This window comes from Herpailurus yagouaroundi, unplaced genomic scaffold, assembly GCF_014898765.1.
Source record: "Herpailurus yagouaroundi ecotype Mexico unplaced genomic scaffold, PumYag 182, whole genome shotgun sequence".
Taxonomy (NCBI): Eukaryota; Metazoa; Chordata; class Mammalia; order Carnivora; family Felidae; genus Herpailurus; species Herpailurus yagouaroundi.
The window spans coordinates 18,705,471-18,727,562 of record NW_024412413.1 but is presented as its reverse complement, the minus strand read 5'-3'; positions in this window follow the sequence as shown (position 1 = coordinate 18,727,562).

Below are 22,092 nucleotides of genomic sequence, written 5' to 3'. Positions count from 1 at the left end.
AAGCAAGCTACCTGCTTTAGCAGGTGGCAGGAAGTCAGTGTCCAGGATAATCCTGGATGCCCCCGGTCCTGGTTGTCCCCACACTGGGTCACAGGAGGTACCTGATTTCAAGGAATAGGCAGGAGACAGGACCTATGCAACTAGACTTCCCCTGCTTAACCCAAAGCACTAATTAAGGAACTTGGTGAGGAAGAATTAGTGCCTGACATAATTAATTAATAATAATAATAGCCTATGTTTAATGTTTGAGAAATGTTTCCTGATATGGGAGTCATGAGTAACATGTGGCTATTGAGCACTTGAAAAACGCCTAGTTGACCTGAGATGTGCTGAAAAATGTAAACTACATATGGATTTCAGAACCTTTGTACGGAACAACAGAAGGTAAAATACCACTTTAATAGATTTTATATTGATCTCATGCTGAAATAACATTGTGGATAAACTTTAAATAAATATATTAGAGTATTAAAATTAATTTCACTCCTTTCTTTTTTAAAATACACGACCATTAGAAAACTTAAAATTATACTAATGAGACAGACTGAGAAGTCCAGGGAACAAACTGGTGGTTCCAGAGGGGAGGGCAGGGGGTGGCTGGAAATAGATGAAGGGTATTAAGAGGTACACACTTTTAAAATAAATAAGTCAGGGGCGCCTGGATGGCTCAGTCAGTTAAGCGTCTGACTCTTGGTTTTGGCTCAGGTCATGATCTCATGGTTCGTGAGTCTGAGAATCTTGGGGTTCTCTCTTTCCCTCTCTCTCTCTCTCTGCCCCTTGTGCTTGTGTTGGATGCTCTCTCTCTCTCTCTCTCAAAATAAAAAAATAAATAAATCTTAAAATTAAATAAATGAATCATAGGGATGGAAAGTACAGCCTAGAAAATATAGTCAATAATGTGACAACTTCATATGGCGACAGATGGTAACTACACTTACCATGGTGAACATTTCGCAATATATATAGTTGTCGAATCGCTATGTTTGACACCTGAAACAAACACAATATTCATGTCAACCAAACTTCTATTAAAGAACATACGAAAATTTTTTTTAAATTAAAGGGGGTAAAAATATACTATGGGTCCCATTTGTGGCCCGTGTTATATTTCTATCGGGCAGAGCTGCTCAGAGTGTGCAGAACACTTCCCAGCAGTGCTTCAAGGTAACTGCCAGTTTGGTTTTGCTTTCCTTGAAGACATCAAAGTTTAGAGAATCCTTACCAAAGGATACTCAGCCAGTGGTTGAAATTCTTATTCTTTCAGCCATGATAGGAAGACTATGTATTAAGATGGAAGCAAAGTGGGTGCCGACATGGCTCAGTTGGCTAAGCATCCAACTCTTGATTTCAACACTGGCTATGATTTCACGGTTCGTGAGTTTGAGCCCCTCATCAGCCTCTGCGCTGACAGTGCAGAGCCTGCTTGGGAGTCTCTCTCTCCCTCTCTCACTGCCCCTCCTCTGCTCTCTCTCTCTCTCAAATAAATAAGTAAACTTAAAAAAAATAAAATTTTGAAAAAAAAAAGAATGGAAGCAAAGCAAATTAATTGATATTCAAAATCTCTGATAGTTCAATTGCCCCACATTTACTTTTTAAAAAAATTTTTTTAATGTTTATTTATTCGAGAGAGAGAGAGAGAGAGCATAAGTGGGGGAGAGGCAGAGCAAGAGAGGACACAGAATCCGAAGCAGGCTCCAGGCTCCAAGCTGTCAGCACAGAGCCAGACACGGGGCTCGAACTCACGGAGCTGTGGGATCATGACCTGAGCTGAAGTCAGGCGCTTAACTGCCTGAGCCATCCAGGCGACGCTCCCCACATTTACTTTAAATTAATCATGACTTTTCTTAATGGAGACAGGATTTAGATCAAGACAGTGTCTTTTCTCCCTGGTGCAGCTCTTTGGTCTTTAAAGGTCTATTCTATCTGGTGTGTCCATCTAGGACACATTTAATGTCCCTGATTATCAGTGTATTTAGGAGCACCACAAAAGAGTATGTACCTTGGCTAGGGCAGCAAGCTTTCTCCCCTGGAAGCCTCTCTTGACGACAGCTCTGCTCACATTAGAACTGTCTCTGCTCCTTTGGCCAGGGTTCCTGTTCCCTGTGACCCCAAGATGCTCGACAGGTCGTATGCAAATCCTCAGGATTCCAAAGGATACATTTCCACATGGTAAGCTTCTTTTGATTTCCTTAGAGCCTCATTATAGAGTGTGAAGGAAGGGGGGAAGAAAGTCACTTCTACTGAGTTTCTATGCTAAGTTATTGATAAGAGGTGGGTTTGTGGTGGTATCAGTCTGTCTGGGTGTGATGGGAAAGTCATCAACATCAACAAAGGAGGTTGAGAAGAACACAGTGAGGTCCTTGGCATCACACAGTCTCTGAGCACAAGCAGCCTCCAGAGCCCCTGTAGATGCCTGGGTAACATTACCACTACACATGTCAGAGCCATAAAGTGGCCCTGCCTTCAGACCTCTTGAGAGCTATTTTGGGCAATACAGCATCTGGAAGGCAGGCACTTCCAAGTAACTCACCTCAGACTCAAATCAAAGGGCCATAGTTGTTTACGGTCATATACAGCATAAGATTACACTGCTGGCTCTTTATTGGTCTTCATACCTATACATCCTACGTCATTACTATGTAGGATTATCTTCAGATATTTGGGATATTGATACAGGTGCATAGTAGATGTAGATATTTGGAATCAAGGCCAGGAATACGTGCTGGTAAACCGGGCTTTCCTCTACGAGGCTCATGAAAATGATCCTCTCCTCTCCTAAATTCTTTCTTCATTCTCAAATGTCATGGTGATTTGGACTCTGCCACTCTTTCATATTCTGTCTTTTGGTCCTTAAAACCTTGGGGGGAACGGCTACAGACTGCAAGTATTCACCGGAAGTTAGTAGCAATCTAGATCAGAAAATGGTACCTTCTAAAAAATTCAGAGAAAATATAGCTATGACCCCCCCAAACCAGAAACTCCAATCTAGAAAATAATCCAAGACCCATAGAGTACTCTAAAAATCCTAAGAGGCCGGCAATTAAATCACCTCTGATATCAATCCCGGAAGAAGACAGAGATGTACCCACATTACCAGCAAAACCGTGCAGGGGACTCTCTACGACCTCAGACTGGTGCAAGCACAACAATGTTCCCTATCTGTAAGTGCAGAGGCCACCAACATCAAGAACACAAAAAATTGTAGATTTTTTAAAAAAGAAAATTATATGAGAGGTTAAAGATTAAAAAGAGATGGACCCACTGCTTGGTATCATGCTACCAAAGACAGAGAAAGCTGAGTACCTCTTTCACTCGTTTCTGTTTCTTGTATCAGGAAGTTTGGTTTTTGTACTGGAAGCGGGAGGGCAGTGACTAATTACCAGGCGACTGACCGCTGATAAGGACCTCTGGGTCGAATGGCAATGTGTTCACACGCGATCATTTCCATCTTTGCCAACTCGCATTAAAACCGCCTTCACAATATAGAAATGAAGGTGGGAGAGACTTGAAACCTCACGAAAAGTAAAGAAGACTGTCTTTGTGATGCCAGAAACATTGGCAGATTTCTGCCAGGAACGGGGGAAGAGAGACCATGTTGGACTGAGACATTATCGACTCCCAGTGCTTCAGCCTAAGAACAAACAGGAGATGCAGAGCACACAGTCTGGCCCCTCTTCGCCGCACTGAGCTTTTGTGGAAGCAGCTTGTAACTCTGGGCCACCCTCAGAGTTCATGCGTGATGAAGGCAGAGACAGTGACTATAGCATGGCAGGAGCTGTTTCTTGGTTAGACTGACAACACAAGGAAGAGGTCTTGTGGAAGATACAGGCCACACAGCCGCCTGTATCTGCCCCAGGAAACAGGGTTAAAAAATGAAAAAGACAGGTGCTATTGGATTTATTGAAAGCAGGAAAGAAATGATGCCAGTACAGTCCCTTGTAGGGGAGGGCCACAGCTCTGGCCCTTTCCATGTCATCTCAATGGTTAAATACCCACTCTTGATTCTAAAACAATTTAGAAACACCCATTATAACTAGGAATGGGTAATTTCTTAATATAATAAAGTTCTCTATCTGAAGGATCACCATAATCATACCTAGTGGTGAAATGTTAGTTTCAGATCTGTTAACATCAGGGACAAGATAAGATGTCCATTATGAGAGCATTATCAAAATGTTTCTGGAAGCCATAATAAATATAATGGTTCAAGAATGGGAAGAGAGGTTAAATAATAGAAAGGAAGATGTAAGCCTATAGCTACTTGTAGATGTGATGGAAAACGTCATGGCGTTATCTGAAAAAAGAGAGAGAAAGGGCCAAGAAGGGTGCTCACAGGTATCATCCCGGCTTAGTTTCCCACATGATGGTTAAGTTTCTTTCCCAGAAATAGGAGTCTATTGACAAGAACTACAAAATATGAAATAGCTGAAAGTAAAACTATAGGAATTTTTTTATCTATAAAAATATACTGTTAAACTTACCAAAGGACTTAAAAGGAGACATAAACACATCGGAAGGGCATACGATATTCCTCCTCTAAAAATGATAAAATGTCAATTTTCCCAAAATTAATGTTAAAGTATTAGTTTGAAATATATAAAGTTGTCTATAGTCTATCATTTTTTAAGTGTATTTATTTATTTGGAGAGAAAGAGAGAGAGCAGGTGGGTACGCACACATGAGCAGGGGTGGGGCAGAGAGAGAGAGGGAGAGAGAGAACCCCAAGCAGAAGTGCCAACAGCACAGAGCCCAATGCGGAGCTCAAACTCATGAACTGTGAGATCATGACCTGAGCCAAAATCAGGAGTTGGACACTTAACCGACTGAGCCAGCCAGGTGCCCCTCTGTGAGTTTTTTAATCTAAAAAGACTATCATTCCAATAAAATTCCCCATGGGATTACTTATAAATTTTACGAATAATGTTAAAGAATTTTGAAATGACTTTAAGAATTTTTAACAATTCTGGTACAATCACAAAAATTATAACTAAAGTTAAAAGACAAATGACAAACTGGAAAATTATTTGTTGCATATAAGAATAAGGATCATTCTATATACCATATGAAGAATTCTTATAAATCAACTCTTAAAAAAGAAAGCATCCAGATAAAAATTAGCAAAAGACACAGAATACAATGCTAAAATCAAGAAATGCAAGTAGGTAAAATATGCAAACAGATGTTCAATTTCACCAATAATCAAAAAATTCAAATTAGCCATGGGATACTATTCATTTTACCTGTCACACTGGCAGAGATTTAAAATATTCTTCATACCAACTGTTGATGACACGAGAAATAAGAACTCTCATACAGTGCTGAGAGAAGAATTACTTAATTACTTGATTATTTTCTGGAGAAAGATTAACAAAATCTACAAAGGTCATCAGCCTAAAAACTTCTCGGAGTTTATCAGAAAAAAAAAATCTTCATCTACTAATATCTATGAACAGGAATTTTCACTGCAGTATTTCTTATGCTGAGAAAACATTTGGTAATCACTTTAATGAGCAAAACTAGGGTTATGGTTTGGCAAATATCATATAGGAATAAAATAGAGTATCCTGCCATACTAGACATAAAATGCAACATTTTTGCAAAAAAGCATACGTATTATAATTGAAATATTCTTACCCAAACAAGAACAAATGGTTAGAAAACAATGTGCATAACATAATCCAATTTTGATATACTGAAGCATATCATTTGCACAGAGAAATGCTGAGAATTAAACTGTCAGTGTATATGTGTGTGTACATATGTGTGTGTGTGTGTGTGTGTGTGTGTGTAGAGAAAGAGAGACAAAGACAGAGAGAAAGACGGAACTCTCATAGGAGTAACCTTGCCTCTTCACCAGGAGTCATTTGGTCAATTGAAGATATTTTCTGTTTATCACAACTGGATAGGGGAAACATACCAACATCTCGCGGGTCAGTCCAAAAATGCTAAGTATCCTAAAATGTACAGGGCAGTCCCCATCTCAACCAAGAATTACCTGGCCAAATGTCAACAGCCAAAGTTAAGAAACCCTGATATACATGCAGTTATATTTCTGTGCATAGTGCTTGTGGGAATATTCTTTGCTTGGGTTTTTGTTTTTGTTTTGTTGTATTTTTGTTTTCTGCCGCTTTATATTCTTCTGTTGCTTAAATGTTTTTGGCAAAGAAGCTCGATTATTCTTAGAGTCAGAAAAATCATAAAATAATATCCAATTTGGGGGAGGGAGAGATGCCTTTACAGTGTCACTTTCTGCTTGCCTCTTACTCATTAACCTTCATCTCCCTTCTCTGAACTACTATCGTACTTCCAGTGGGTATCAGAGCACTTAGGACAATTATAGCCCATTTGGTGTTATTCTGGTATAGTTTTCTGTCTGTCTCAACTGTCTAGCTAAATTATAAACCCTTTGAGGTCCGGAACCATGAACAACTTTCAAAGGGGAATCGCGTTCCCATTTCTCACATGTTCCCAAACCCGACATGTGAGAAGTGCTTGGCACCCGGTTGGGAAAGCCAGGAAGAGAGGAAGGAAAGAGGGAGGAGAGAAGGGAAGAGAGGAAGGGAGGAATATAACAGAACAGCTGCTGACTTTGTAAATCTTCAGTTTCCACCGTTCCTCCTACCCCGGAATCTGGCACAGGGCAGCCCGGAGAGCAGGTAGCATAGTATACGATGAGAGCCACATGGGATGGAAGAAAGAGCACCGGTTTGGGGGGTTAGAGAGATGGGCTCAAATTTTGATCTTGCAACCCTCTATTTTTATTTATTGTTGTTGCTGTTTTTACATAACAAACACACAGTGCTTTCCATTTGGCAAGCACTGTTCCAAACTTTTTGCAAATATTTACCGTGTCATCTTCTACAGACACGTTAATCTTTTAGAGCCCTGATCCTTCATCTGTGAAATGGGAACAACGGTACCCTCCACAGTTGCTGTGACGTGTAAATATGATCATGTATGACGAGTGCTATGGACAGGGCACGATGTGCGGTAGGCACTCAGTAAATAGAATTATTATCACCTCATTGGCACCATCATTATCCTTGTCATCCTGGTCATCCAATGAAGTTTTTGCAGGTGATTCGTTATTAATGAGCCTAAGGGGCTGTGAGATTTAATATATATCTTGAAACTATTTCTACAAATTAATTACTGGCTTGCTAGAGGGGAGCATAGCACTTTACACGCTCTTGAGGAAAGAAACTTCAACTATCTCTTGGGATGTCACCCTAGCTGGCTGACTGCACAGTCTGAGGGGTGATATGCAGGTGATATGAGGAAGGCCCAGTAAGTGGGGCGGCTTTTCCATACATTAGTCAATGGTGTTCTTAACAGTCTGCCTCAACCACTCTATGATCCTTGACAGACATGGGGGCTGCATGCTGTATGCTTGAAAGCTGTACTTCAAGACCCATATCAGAGTCATGGACCAGAGGGCAAGAACACGGAGAGAGAGAAAATGCTGACTCAGGGCTTAGAAAAATACTTGGACTACAGGAAACGAAACCGTGAACAGATACGGCAAGAAAAACTATTGATTGTCCAAACTTTGCACATGATTCCAGTACGTTACGATACACGGAATGGAGTGGCATCGGGGTGTGTTGACCCTGGACCTTGACCAGAGCTGAATCAGGTGGCATCAAAGACTAGAAGGTTGATAGGAGAAATCAACTGGATGGGGTGAGGTTTCTTTGGACACAGTTCATTGGTTTATTCCATTTGCCTCTCCCACTTTTCCCAATCAATAAATCAATCAACCAAAGTATTTCTTTAGCAACTACTACGTATCAGACCCATCTTAAGTGATTACTGGTTTTGCTGCTTTTTGATAATGCCTCTTAGAGTCCAAGTTCCCCTCAACCCAAGCCCTTTTTAAATCTCCTTTCTTGCCTATTATGGTGTGTTTTTCTCTACCCACACCTTCCTAAAGAACACTGGAGGGCATTCCAGCGTGGTCTGCATTATCCACCATTCTCCAGAAAGCTGAATGAGTTTTGTCTTTTAATCCTGCAGTACACCCTCCAGCACCTTCCAACCCACTTTGCCCCAAATGTCTTCTTGGCCCAAAGCTGGGGGACATAGGCTACCACCTACCGCTGCCTGGCATAGCCTCTGTGTTACGTGTGGACTTCTCCCTGTCTTGCCCACTTCTCACCCCTAGTGCCTGTGCAAACCCCCAAACACTGAGGATGTTAACCAACCAGATTCCTGAACGTTCTCCCCATCCCTTTCCCTCGGGAGAAGTGCCAATTCCATGGAGATTTGCATCAATTATTCCTGGAAACATGTAAGTACTTCACATTTTTAAATTTCTTCCTCCAGATACAGACAACATAGTTAACACTTCCTCCAAGTCAACCTTGGAGTCTAGCCCTTTAAGGGTTACTTCTCATCTGATTCACAAAACTCTTTGATAATTATTATTGTGTTCAGTTTCCAGATTGGAGAGCTGAGATGAAATGAGGTAAAGTCACTTCCCCAAGGTCATGTAGTTACAGGTGCTGAAGCAGAGATCCTAAACCAAGTTCATCCACCTTCAGTCAGCATTCTCAAATTCCACACTGGGGTGGCCCGACTGAGGATTTATCTCTAGTCATCATCCTAATAAAAAGAAAAAAAAAAACCAACTTACATTGTGGTTTTCAAAGACATTTTACTGATCTACCTCATTTAATCCTCACTAGAGCCCTATGGGTTGGAAGAGGACACCGAGGCTGACAGAGAAGACCGGGATTACATTTGCAGGTTGGGTCTTTCAGGGAGCAGACTCGGAGGTGGGACTTGGGGCTTAGGTCATTTCTTGGGGAGAGGGTTGCAGGAAGGAAACTCAAGGAAAGAGGAAAGAGGGAAAGGAAGTGGGGTAGGCAGAGGCAGAAGTCAAGCTCAGTGCAGACTCAGTAACACCCTCAGCCAAGGATGGAGAGCTCTGGAGATAAAATGGCCTTAGGCAGGGGTGAGGGGACAGGGACTAATTATCTTAACGGTGATCGGTCACTGGATATAGATTGCTCTTAGAAGTTTGCATGACCTTATGCCAGGTAGCTCTTTGCAGCCACCACAATCCCCGACAGCTGAGGGGAACACTGGATTTTTCCTCACAGCTGCCAACTAGTCAGTGATACAGCCAGAATGAGGATCTTGTCCTCAGACACCCACATGGACACCCTTGTACTTCTCTAGAGAGTCTGTCACATTGCCTTCCAAGCATTGGCGGTTCTTGGTTGCTTTGGAAGCTAAGTCAGAATCCAATACTTTGTTTTGACCATCCTGATACTTATAGCTGCCTCCACGGGTACCCAAAGTGAATGCTGGTGAGCCTGTTAGTGGGACTTACGGGGGCAGCATATAGCAGAGTCATTGCATTCGATCTATTATTACAGGACAATAAACGTCCCTGAATTAGAAATCATTGCGAGGCATTTGTAAATGATTTGGTGTCCTTGAAAAGTCACATAGAAAGAGAAGGATTTTGAAATCTTTGGGAATACACACAAAATTCGATGCAGGAGTATGACCAGTCCTGACTTCTAATTTGTTAAAAGATATATATTTACTATTTCTTCTAATCAAAGTCACTTTAAAGCACATACTTTTTCAGCCCCAAACTGCATTCTAATCCAAAAGTTGTAATCTGGAAAGTTTCCATTTTCATATACTTTCATTTGGTAGAGGTGGTCAGATTTTTTTCTGTAATGACTTTAATCACATCATCTGTGGTTTAGTTAGTGCCTCATATTACTTTGGATTTCCAAGATCTTTTGTAGTATCTATACTATCTTTGCTCATTCTTATCTTGTTTTCTCAGAAGAAATCTAAGAAATTCAATACAGAAGGACTGCCTTCTAAAGACTTTTAACATTCAGCACCATTTTCCACGCATGTGGATGATATATAAATTTCTTTCATATTTTCAAACAATATTATTCAACGAATTACAGGTATAACTTTTGAATTTACCATTTATTGTTTCAGGTTAGAAACTAACTTCATCTTTTTCTAGATGGTGGCTTAAACACACAGAGGATCATCCCTGTTCTGCTTCTATACTCATAGAAATGATAGAGTATAGTATTTAAAAAATGAGCTCATGTAGCTGAGCTCAAAAACGGGAGCAAAAAAAGGAGATTTCCAGGGACCAAAAAAAAGTATGATGTGTATGTTTTAAGAAAGAAAGGAAGGAAGGAAGGAAGAGAGGGGCTTGGCTGGCTCAGTCCATTTGAGCATCCAGCTCTTGATTTTGGATCAGCTCATTATCCCAGGGTCATGAGATCGAGCCCCACATAGGGCTCTGTGCTGAGCATGGAGTTTGCTTAAATTCTCTCTCTCTCTCTCTCTCTCTCTCTCTCTGCCCTTTTCCCCTGCTCACGTGTTCTCTCTCTCTTTCAAAAAAATACTGTTAAATAAAAAAGAAAGGAAAGGAAAGGAGAGGAGAGGAAAAAAAGAAAAGAAAAAGTGACATACAGAAAACTCAGAGATGAATTTGGGCTGATTTTGAGGGGCAGAGAGGGCCAGACATGGAACTGGGGCCATGCTGCAGGGGCTCAGGTACTGAATCTGTAAAGTTTTATCTGTAATAGTCTAATCTTTAAAGATATATATTATATGCAATTAAAGAAAAAAAAATGCAAATATAGAGTAAAAAAAAAAAAAAGTCAGGAAGCAAACGTGCCCCAAGTGTTGTATAATGGTGGGACTATGAAAAACAGCTATTTTTTCCTTTGCCCATTTCCATACTTTTAAAGTTAAAACACAGATAAATAACTACCCCTCCGTCTCCTCTCACTGCTCACATGCCCCTCCTCCTACCCTGAAATCATCGCCCAAGTGGAAGGAACCTGAGCTCTAGCCCAACCTCTGCGAGGCCAACACACTAAAGGCCCGGGGCTCTGGGAGGTGACTGGAGGCCAGAAATGGCTTCTGCCGGTTGTCAGTGGAGCTGCTATCGGGAAGATCAGGATGGCTCCTCTGTCCCCTTCCCCCTGGTATTCTTACACAACAATACAAACATTTTATCATTAAAAGCTAAAAACCTGCTGGCTTCTGTGTTTGAGTCATTTCATTGTTTTGACGCCTTGCGGCAGGGCGGCAATGAATGGGAGCCAGGCTGACCTAATCTAGTCTAAATATTCAGAACGCTAGAAGGGAATCCTGTACAGCAGAATGCCAACCTACATCTTTTAATTGCCTCGGCTCCTGATAGATTGGCTCTTACCCCCTTTGAATTCCTTTGTTGCAGAGGAGTTAAAATTCATGACCGCCCCACGCCTGGGAAAATTTACTCCAGTGCTGCGATTTTTCTGAGCCAAGCCGGCCAACATCGCAAAGAGCCGGAGGTCTGTCAGGCCATCTGTTACATAATAGTCAACAATCTCAAAAATCTAGGGAAACAGGGGATGGGGAGAGCGAAGATGATGAGGCATTTAAACAGAACAGATTGCTGCCTTACTTACAGGGAAAAAAAAGGGAGAGATAATATGCTTTGATTGAAGCAGAGACAAGCTTTATTAGCATAGGGAACAAAACAAACTTAAAAAAATGGCGCCAATAAAGCTGACAGTCTAAAGAGTCCTGGTGACAAACCCCATGTTGAATTGTAGGTCACGGGGGCCCCAAAGGCGACGGGGAGACACGCACACACAAACAACACACAATGTATGCGCGGGCACACAGATGCGCAAACTTGCTGTTGGATTCAAACGCTAAATATAAGCCTATACTTGAATTTCAAAAGCTTACATGCCTGGGAAAGGCATTTGGCCTTCACCACCTCCCAAGCGAACCACCTTCGTCACTATGGGGTAAGAGAAGAGTCAGAACCCACTGGGACTATTGCAAACAAGCCAGGGCCTCCCATTTGATCAGGACTAGACTCTTCAGTTGCCTGAGTAGCTGCCTGAAAACTCCGTAATCTTTACCAGGCCAAGGCAGTTCTCAGCAGTGACCTCGATCATTCCACCTGAGAAATACTGTTTCTAAAGGGGAAGAATGAAACAAGGTGACAAAGAGTAAGGAAAACGTAGATGAGGACAACCGGGGAAAGAAAAATAGCAAAAGAGGGGCGCCTGGGTGGCGCAGTCGGTTAAGCGTCCGACTTCAGCCAGGTCACGATCTCGCGGTCCGTGAGTTCGAGCCCCGCATCGGGCTCTGGGCTGATGGCTCAGAGCCTGGAGCCTGTTTCCGATTCTGTGTCTCCCTCTCTCTCTGCCCCTCCCCCGTTCATGCTCTGTCTCTCTCTGTCCCAAAAATAAATAAAACGTTGAAAAAAAAAATTAAAAAAAAATAGCAAAAGAGACAAAAGAAAATCTGGAAAAGGTGTGATGTCAGTAGAGAGCCCTAAGATATAAGACAAAAATAAAGTACGTTAAAAACCAACTAATTCACAACAAAAATTGAACTCTAGTGTAGTAGCCTGAAGTGTTTCAGGGCGGGAGGGGAAGGGGGGTCCACTGATGTCCCCATCTTGCCTTGAAAGGCATCCAAAAATAAAACGGATTGGTGGATAGAAGGATGGGTGAATGGATCTTTTTATCATAAAACAAATATAGAGAGATGCTAATTGTAGAATCTGGGTGGTGGGCATATGGATATGCATTGTGCAATCCTTGTCCGAGTTTGAAAATGTCCACAGCAAAGTGTTCCAAAAAACCCAAACGAATATGCGATTCCAAAAATTAAAATGAAATGAACACTGAAATTAACATCCTAGATATTTAAAAATGTCCAATTAATCATCTCTTTAATTACCATTTTTCTCTGATCTGGCATTGTTTTCAAATATGTCACTTGAGGTAGACATGGAAGAAATGGATTAAAGTACGTGATTGCCAAGTTGGAGTGGCCAGTTCTGTGGCTGTTCCAACTCCAATATTAGTATTTCGTTGTTGTTTGCAGTAAACTAAAATTAATGAGTGGGGGAAAGTCAGAATTTGGTACAAAAAGAAGTAGATTTTACTCTGGCTTTCTCAGAAATGGACTTTCCTTGAAATGAACAGTACACATCCTTCATTCCTCCTCACCGGCTGCTTCTCCTGACAGATAATCACTTAAACAACAACAACAACAACAACAACAAAATATTTTAAAAAAACAAAATAAAATGAAAAAACAAAACAACTTTAAAATGTCAGCTATTTCAGAGTGCTTTTGGAATTTGGAATGCTTTCTGCAAATTTTACTCCAGTTAAGATAACTGTATCTGGTTTGTTTTTCCTGCAAGCCTTCGCTGGATCTAAGTCACTAAACTCGTTAGATGTATTTTTTATCGAGGGACTGGCCCCACATTTAAGACTCTTGTGTCTCAAAGAGAGAGAGAAAGAGAGAACTTTTATTTCCAAAAATTTAATTTCGTTTATGTCTTTACACTAAACTATGAAATGATGGTTTTGATTCAGTGATGGGAGAAATCAAAAAGGAAGAGGGAAAATAAATTCATGTGCATTTATTTGTCTGTGTGTGCCACAGAAATGGCCAAATCTCCATGCTCAGGGCATTTTATGTCTAACTCAACATGTGTAGCCAACAATCTTTTCCCAAAATAACTAACAGCAAAAATATAAATATATATATTTTAACCAACTCCACCAAGTGTGTGTAAGCCAAGTTTTTAAGCACCTGACATTGGCCTTTCAAATGAAAACATAATGCAATTCCATTTAACACACAAAACCATATTTTGGGGCAACCTCCCAGCTCAGAACATGAAAGTGCAAAAGGAGGCAAGGTTAGAGGATTGGGTCGGTACAAGAATGTCTGTCTGCAAGCAGCACATTTTACACCGGAACGTGACAGGTGACAAGGTTATTTGTCTGCAAGTTTTCACCCCAGGGGATAAAAAAGGAGAGGGAAAAATGTAAATGTATTTTAGCAAATAGTAGACACTGTGGGGTGTCCTCTTTTCCAAGCCAGCAATGGCGTTTTCAACCCCCTGACCCATGAAAGGGGACATTGGTAGTTCAATGCCCACCAAATGGCAGGTTTGGAATTCCATATTGGAAAATTACTAGGTAGAAGGAAATTCAATTTCTAAGAGCAAAATAAGCCAGAGGATCTGGAGGAGGCCAGGCTCCCTGACTGTTACCTTCAATGCCATTCCTGACCCCTACACTCCTTCCTCCTTGCTTGGGTCACATCCCAGACCTGAAGAGTCAGCGGTGGCGGGGGTGGGGTGGGGAGGGGGGTACCACCCCAGACACTAAGAACCCGGGAAAACTGCTCTCCAATGAGTGACAAACCCTGCCCCCTGTTGTCCGACTGTCTCCCCGCGCTCAATGGAGACTTGCAAAACCTCACCCAGTTAATATGAGAAGAGTGAAAATGCACCTCATATTTTGTAACAAGTATCTCCCAAGGCTTGCAGTTCCAAATGGAATTCCAAATGGCGTCTACAACGTCTTTTTCTAATAGGAGAAAAGGGCCCTGAAGAATTTATCAGATGAGATAACAGAAACGTTTGGGAGATTTTTTATATGACGGTAACCTCTGAAGCATAAACCAAATACTGATTAGGAGTCTGACTACCTGAGGATGAATTTCAGCTCTGCCATTTCCTACTTATATATGATGTGCTAGGATTTTACGCGTCTAGTCTCAGCTTTCCAATCTGTAAAATAGGGATGGTAATAATGATGAGAAGAAGGAGAAGAAGAAGAAGAAGAAGAATTATCATCATTATTATCACAGGATTACTGTGGAGATCAAAGGAGCTAATCCAAACATAGCATATACTAGTGTTTCACAGTCAAGAGTTAACTCAATTACTACTATGTTTACCATTATTATCTTCTGAATAGAAATAAAATATAAACTTTGGTAATGTGTATTGATTGGGAGACTCCTGACCAAAGAATCTTGGACATATACTTTGGGAGCTTCGGCTGAAATGCTTCTCAGTGTTTCTTTGGCTTCCTTCTCTTAAAAGAAAATAAGTCAGAGGAAGAGGAGGAGAAGAAAAAGCCAAAAGAATGCATTTGTAGGCAATCTTGGCTCTAAACACAAACCATTTATCTCCCCAGAGCTTTGTGGCTATTTGCAGCCACCTTTGCAAGACTGAGGAAAGTCCCGTGGTATTTTCCCATCCTTAAGCCATATCTGAACTAATGAGGTAAGTCCCTTAATGAAAAATGAGACACCAAAGAGGCAGAGATGTACACCTTTCTGATTTAGCAATGTACTAGGCAAAGTAGATGTTGCTATCAGCTTTCATCATGGCAAGGCAGTGAGGGAAGTCTTCCACACGGATTTATTACATTTGAGGGCTGAGCTTTAACATGCATTCCTCATGCTCACAGGGGGTGGTACAATTTTGAGGGGTGGGAGAACACCTACTTAGCATTCACATCCTTAAAAATATGTGTATATCACATTATCCATTGTATGTAGCCGGCCTTCTTGGTTGCAGGCAACAGAAACTTAGTTGGGCAATTTAAGCAAAAGGGATTATTCCGGAATGATATGAGACTGTTTAGCAGGACCAGCCTCAGAATGCACAAGAACCATCGCGACTGCGCGGAACCAAGCAGTAAGAAGCGCATCTCTGCGGCTGAAGAGTCATCACTGACCTCTCCACGTTGTGTCCTACTCTCAAGAGGTGGAATCCTAGGACAGCTTATCTGATTGGTGGAGGTTGGTCATGTGCCCCTCCCTGCTGTTCTGGGCTGTGCTGGGGCTGCATTCTCCCCAGCGCCAAAAGGAGGGCACTATCTCCTCGCACCGCTGCCCCCAAAGGAGGATTCTCCAGGAAAGCAGTAAGGATGTTCTGAGGCCTAGTATTGGATAGTGGGCACCTGGATAAATCGCTACTACACTGTACTTTTCTAAACATTGCAAAAAAGTTAGAATTAAACTCATATCTTATCATGGTTATCACCTTTCACACATTTTTAAAAATTCCTATGTTTATTCTAAATAGGTAATTCTTAGGGGTGCCTGGGTGGCTCATTCGGTTAAGCACCAGACTTCCGTTGCGTCGATCTCTCCTTTTGTGGGTTCCAGCCCGGCATGGGGCTCTGTGCTGACAGCTCCGAGCCTGGAGCCTGCCTCAGATTCTGTATCTCCCGCTCTCTCTGCCCCTTCCCTGCTTGCTCTCTCTCTCTCTCTCCCAAAAATAAATAACCATAAAACAATTTAAATAGGTAATTCTTAGACTTCTGAGTTTTCTAGTTCCAATTCAGTAGGTATGGATCTTAATTTATCTCAAAGAGGTCTTGCGAGAAAGGGTAGAAATGAGCATGGCTATTAACAGAGATGTTATAGTTCAGGCTCACCTCCGTTGCTTTGAAAAAGATGGGCTAAATTTATTGCTTGTATATGAAATTGACCAACATGAAAATGGAATAATACCCAGCAGTGATGAAGTTATAGTGAACCAGGCACTCTCATACATTGCTAGATAGAGATTAAATTTGTGCAGCTCATCTGAGTGGCAATTTAGTATTATGTATCAAGGGGCTTAAAAGTGTCCACATCCTCTGACCTAATAATTCCACTGCTAGAAGTTTATCCTAAGGGAAAAAATAGTCTAAGCACAAAGATATGTATTGCAACATTGTATATAATTGTGAGAAATTAGAAACCACAAAAATGTCCAACATACGATGGATTGGTTGATTAAACTGTGGTACACCCTAGAATGAAATACTTTCTGGTTATTAAAAGATGTTATGAGAATATTTATCAATATTTTAAGATATTTATGATATGTTGTTGATGAACAAAAAAATGTTACAAAGGAGTATGTGAAATATGGCAAACTTTCTATTTAAAAAGTGGAAATACAGTTTGCGTAGATTAATATATATAAATATACAAAAAGAAGAAAAAAATGTTTGGAAAGCCACACCAAATGCTAATAATGGTAACCTCAGGGGATGGGATTATGGGTGATTTTATGTTTTTCTTTTTGTATTTTGTTGGATAATTTTGTCTTTATGTACTATAATTGAAATATAATACACATTTTTAATAAGGCTTTTTTTAGGTTAAGAATATATAATCTACTGGGGCGGTTGGGAGGCTCAGTCAGTCAAGCATCCGACTTCGGCTTAGGTCATTATCTCACAGTCTGTGAGTTCGAGCCCCGTGTTGGGCTCTGTGCTGACAGCGCAGAGCCTGGAGCCTGCTTTGGATTCTGTGTCTCCCTCTCTCGTTGCCCCTCCCCTCCCTCTCTCAAAAATAAAATAAACATTAAAAATTTTTTAAAAAGAATATATAATCTACCATAAATTAGCATGTAGAGGCGAGGTCAATATCACAGATACTATTTCAGAATTTGCTTTGTGTAAATTGTGCTCTTTTAGGAAAAATGCCTCCTTGCACAAGTCCGAATCATCTTGAAAGCATCCTTACATGTTTATAAGACAGATCATAATGTTCTTTCTTAGGTCTCTGTTCACATGATGAGGCGAAAGCAACTTAAAAAAAATTATCTACTAATGTGGTTTGCATGGGTGGGAGAATAGAAAACTGCATTTGGGCAGATAAACAGAAGGTCCCGCTAAGGTAGCCAGAAATGCCATTCAGGCGTGGTCTAGATGTGAGATCAATTGATAAAGTAGCAAGCGAAGTGGCCCAATCCCTGATTTCTGGAAGGGCGACGTTGGTTCACGGCGCATACTTCAGAGGCCCCCCCCCCCGCCCCCGAGGCAGAAGATGCACTCATCTAGTGTACCCCAAGATGAATATGTCCACTTTGTATTTAAATTAAGCCTCAATCGTGGTTTCTGCAAATAAGGGGGCCTCTAACGGGGGCAGGAAAGCAAGCATTAAAGCGTTTCCCTGTGCTGTGGTCAAAATGAAGTCTCAAAGGACAAAAACAATTTTGTCTACTTCTTTCCCCCTTCTCGTGGCTTCTAGCTTTCATTTTCCTAAGCAATCATGTTCCAATTCAGAAGCTTAGTATGATGAAAGACACTTTGTAAAATGGAGGACGAACATTATGCCAAATTAAAGTTTGGACCTTTGCAATGAATGGAGCATTTTCTACACGGAAATCCATGGCTAGGACCCCAGGGCAAGGCGGAGGTTAATTTTTTGTTGTTGTTTTGTTTTGGGTGGGTTTTTTTTTTTTCCCTTTCCTTTCTTTTTTTTTTTTTGTTCTTTCTAATGAAACCGTCTCTCTCTTTTTCCTGCCAGTTGTCTTTGTGTCTCCGAATCGAATGCACCGCACCAGACCTTGCCTCTGGTTCCCTCCCATTTCTGCACCGCACGCAGTAACTTCCACACAAAGTGTGCCCTGTAAGGCGGCGACTCTGTGAGGCTGGTGTTCGCTTGGGTTGTTGGTACGGCACATGTCATGTTGTTTAGGTCTGTCTTGCTTTGGAAAACCTTGTTCAGACGTTGCAAGAGAGGACAAAATGCCCAGCAAAAGAGGGGAAGAGATTGCAGAGAAAGTCCGTTTGCCCAAGGCACAGGGGCCAGAAACCAAACAGCCTGACCAACTTTGTGGTTTAACTTTTCGTCTCTCAACCACGGGACAAAGCTCCCGGGGAACAATGGGAGAAATAAATGTTGTGAGCAGCCCCTCCTCTTTTTATTACTCATACAAAAGAGGGCCATTTAATTTGAAAAGGACCAGCATGTGTGGTAGAATCATACCTCTCTCTCTCTGTATTATTGATGGGCGACAGTTAACGCAGGCAGATGGAAAAATAAATTTGCTCTGTTCAATAAAAACAAACAAGGTAAGTTTGTGGAATTCAGTCTTCACTGTGGTACACCAGAGACATGCTCAGGTTTATGTGTGGGTCTGATAGAAACCCAATTATTTTAGGTTATTTTAGGTTCTCGCACGTAAAGGGCTTTGCTAATTAATAAAGGTTGTTAATGTAGTTATCACTATATGCCTGTATCAAGAGTCAAGCCCTTGAATGTGACTTCAGTGTTAATTAATTTCAGACCAAAGTATGTTTCGCTTTAACCCAAGGCACTCTCCTAGTTCTAATTATGTTTTTAAAAGTCTAGTTTATAGCCTTGATTGGTTACGGTCTTGTTTGGCCCATACCGTTCTAACAGGAACACCGAGTTGGAAAGTCTCTGCAAATCCCACTTTATTTGCAGTTGGGTGCTTTTTGTTCCCAAATTACTTCTTTATTTACCATCCTTATTTGAAATATTGGAGCATTTTTGAAGAGTTTTAAAAAAAAAGGTTTCTTTTTTTTTTTTTTTTTCAATTTCTTCCTTCAGCCCTCTGTCTTGTTCTCTGGGCCCTTGGACCATAAACTGAAAATATGCTAAATGGGGCTCACTCCACCCACTAGGATTTGTTACCAGATATAAAGGTTGGTGTCCACTTTCATTAAGTGAGGTTCTTTGCAATAACCAAGAAATTGGTATTTGTTTCATATTCTATCAGTATTTTTTTAATTATTTCTGTCATGTAACGTATGTGGAAGTAGATGATGGTTCCACTTTCCATGTGGGAAACTAAACACAGATTGGTTAAGCATTATACGAAATCATGCTCTAGCTTGTACTTGGTTAAAAACCAGGGCTGGGGAAATTTCAGAAGAAGCTTCCCAAGATGTCTATGCAGCCAGAGAATTAAGGGTTCCTTAATCACTTAAGAAGGAATTACTATGTCGTAGCACTTCCTTCTACAGATTTATATTAAGACTGTAAAACAGGGGTGCCTGGGTGGCTCAGTTGGTTGAGTGACCAACTCTTGATTTCGGCTCAGGTTCTCATCCGAGGGTCCATGAGATTGAGCCCCGCATCTGGCTCCACACTGAGCATGAAGCCAGCTTAATATTCTCTCTCTTCCTCTCTCTCTTTCTCTCTCTCTCAAAAAAAAAAAAAAAAAAAAAGACTACAAAACAGGGCACTGAGAATAGTTGGTGTAGAAGTCTCTGTTCTCATTTATCCTGAAAGACAAATTTCCTTTGTCGTGGGTTAGGAAGCCCTGATACCTGACCACTCTACCTAAATGTTTACTTGCCTTCAACAATCCATTTTGAAGTACAACTGAAGCAAAACTACTTTCTTTTTTTTTTTTTTTTTTAATGCTTATTCATTTTTGAAAGACAAAGAGAGACAGGGCACAAGCAGGGGAGGGGAAGAGAGAGAGGGAGACACAGAATCCGAAGCAGGCTCCAGGTTCTGAGCTGTCCGCACAGAGCCCGACACGGGGCTTGAACCCACGAGCGGCAAGATTGTGACCTGAGCCGAAGTCAGACGTCTAACCGACTGAGCCACCCAGGTGCCCCAAAGCAAAACTATTTTCAAAGATTGAACTTAAACTGTATTCTCTTTTCATTGATTTGTAAAATGAAACCGTTGCTGAGAATTAGTTTTCTGTCAGTAGAACAACTGAAGTGTTCATTCTGATCTGGGGACCAGAAAAACCCAAAAAACAATTCTTCAACTGTGTTCCCACAGAACACTGTGTGGCAAAGAGTGGCTCAAGATTGGTTCCAGCGTGACAAATGACACATTTAGCATTGCCCGTTTAGCAAGTAAAAATGCAAGTTAGGTTTGAATTTCAGATAAACAATGAATATTTTGTTCATGTATAGATATCTAAGTAAATGCCCCTGCCTTCTAAAAATTTTTAAGAACCAATCTAGTCATGAAATTAAAATTTCATTTTTAATTTACTCCTTGTGTTCTAAGTTTCTTCAGCAAAGAGCGTGTTTACGGTTGGCATTAATAATCTGGGACTGTCTATACAGAAATATATCAACAACATGTTGCTCATTACTTTTGTAAAGCAGCTTTCTTTATAAAATGGCTGAGTTTTGCACCTCTATTAAAAACTCCAAGGTTCCCAAAATGTAAGGAATTTATAAAAGTAATTCTTGGGGGATGAATTGGTAAACCAAAGTTTTTAGGAATATATACGCTCCTAAAATTTAAGATAATGACATAATTTAATAAATCTCTGTTACTCATACTTTGGGATTTTTCTTTTTATTTGGTCTTTTATTAGAGATTATTGAACACCTGTTCTATTCCAGGCACTGGATATATAAATATAAATGAGGTAATGTCCCTTTCTTCAAGAATCTCACAAATTGGCAAAAAAAAAAAAAAAAAAAAAAAAAAAAAAAACGGGGGGGTGAGCTAAATGCAAGAATGTATCATTGTTGCTAAAATACCTCAGAAATACCACCCACAAATGTTACTTCTGCTAAGAATACATGTTCCAAAAAACCAAAGTGCTTCTAAAACAGTGACTAGGGGCGCCTGGGTGGCACAGTCGGTTAAGCGTCCGACTTCAGCCAGGTCACGATCTCGCGGTCCGTGAGTTCGAGCCCCGCGTCGGGCTCTGGGCTGATGGCTCGGAGCCTGACGCCTGTTTCCGATTCTGTGTCTCCCTCTCTCTCTGCCCCTTGCCCGTTCATGCTCTGTCTCTCTCTGTCCCAAAAATAAATAAACGTTGAAAAAAAAATTTTTTAAAACAGTGACTAGATAAACATTTTTGAAGTTACCTTTTAGTGAATGCTTATTGTGGGCTAGTCATGTGCTAATTTAGGTTACTCCATAACCTAAATGAATCCCCATAATTCTATGGCATGCATTATTTTATTATTCCCTTTTTGCAGGTGAGAAAACCGAGGCAGAGCAAGACAGAATGCCCAAGCCCATGCATCTTTGGCAAGCGGCCCAGTCGATGCCTGCTGTGAACCAGAAGAACCGGGATATAGGATGGAGGCAAAGTGATTCAGAGTTTTTGTTTGCTCGCAGTAAATTCCTTAAGGGATCACCAATAGCGTCGTGCCTATTTCCAATACAAAATACTGAAGTAGCTGCAGATTGTTGAACTAATAACTGTTCACATCTACCTGAGTTTTTCTCTGCTGGACTGACTCACTATTTTTTTTTCCCCATCATCACCACTTTGCTCCAGAAAACCATCATAGATTACAGCCCAGATTTCTTCACCTGTTTATCACCTGAAGAGAGGGTATCTTCCAAAGTGATCAATACTGGCAGACATTCAAATGGCTTCACCAGGGAATTAATTCAAACATTTAGGAGTGAAATAATACCAACCTTGCACAAATTCTTCTAGAGAACAGAAAAAAATAGACTACTTCCTCACATTTTAGGAGGCCAGAATATCTCAATTCCATAGCCCAACAAGAATATTTTCCA